The sequence below is a fragment of the Mus caroli genome, chromosome 12, assembly GCF_900094665.2.
Source record: "Mus caroli chromosome 12, CAROLI_EIJ_v1.1, whole genome shotgun sequence".
In the NCBI taxonomy this organism is placed as follows: Eukaryota; Metazoa; Chordata; class Mammalia; order Rodentia; family Muridae; genus Mus; species Mus caroli.
Window position 1 is genome coordinate 106,111,453 of NC_034581.1, and position 1,163 is coordinate 106,112,615.

Genomic DNA, 1,163 nt, shown 5'->3' on the forward strand with positions numbered 1-1,163 from the left:
TTTGTAGACCAGGCTGGCCTCGAACTCAGAAATCCGCCTGCCTCTGCCTCCCAAGTGCTGGGATTAAAGGCGTGCGCCACCACGCCCGGCTTGAATGCCTCTTAAACCCGCAACCATCTCTCTCTCTCCCCTGTGTCTGGCTTGTTATTAAGCATTCTAACCACTGAGCCATCTCGCCAGCCCCTAGAACTGACACTTCAATAATCATTTGAGTGTCATTAGAACCCTCCAACTTGTCTCCTTTTGCTCTTTTGGCAATTTGCAGTGATTTAAAATACCAGCACTTGGGAGCTGTATAGGTGTAAGTAAGAATGATTCCTAGATAAGCATGCATGCGGCCACAGACTCACTGCTCAAGCCTGCGACCACAGCACTGTGGTGGACAGAGACAAGGCAGCTGCTGAAGCTTACTGTCTGCTGCGCTAGTTCCAGGTTCAGTAAAGACCCCATTTTAGGAGCTTACAGAGATGGCTCAGCAGTTGAGCTGCTCCTGTAGTGGCCCCAGGTTCAGTTTTGTGTGCCCACATAGCAGCTCTCAGTTAGCCTTCCACATAACAGCTCCAGTTCCAGGGGCTCTGATGCCCTCTTCTGGCCTCCATAGGCACAGCATGTGTGTGGTGTGCTTGGTGCAGACAAAAGACCCATACATGTAAGGAAGGAAGGGAAGGAAGGAGGGAGGGAGGAAAAGGAAGATCCTGTCTGCAGGCGTGAGAGCAGAATGCCCGATTCTGTCCTTTGTCCTCCGAGCTCACTTGCCCACACACCACATAGATCCAAGCAGGAAACAAACAGTGGAATGCCGCAATGGGGTTGTCGGATGGTCAGTTGCCCTCTGACCTTCCCCTGTGGGCCGTGTGCTCACACTCACACAGGCATATTATACGAGTGGATAGCATACCCATAAAATGTTTTTAAAGGCACACGCCTTTAATCCCAGCACTCGGGAGGCAGAGGCAGGCAGATTTCTGAGTACGAGGCCAGCCGGGTCTACAGAGTGAGTTCCAGGATAGCCAGGGATACACAGAGAAACTGTCTGGGGGGAGGAAAAAGTTTTTAAAGAAAGATCAGCTAATATTTGAAGGCTGTTTTGTGCTAAAATACATAGAGAGATAGCTATGTGTATGTAGTTTGTTGTTAGGTTGTTTTTTGTTTTTTTTTTTTTT

General features: G+C 49.3%; 1 protein-coding gene across 9 annotated transcripts in view; it reads left to right on the forward strand.

Annotated features, from left to right (window-relative positions):
- Mark3 (microtubule affinity regulating kinase 3) overlaps positions 1-1,163 on the forward strand; it is an 89,765-nt gene that overhangs the window by 80,389 nt on the left and 8,213 nt on the right. The window lies entirely within an intron of this gene.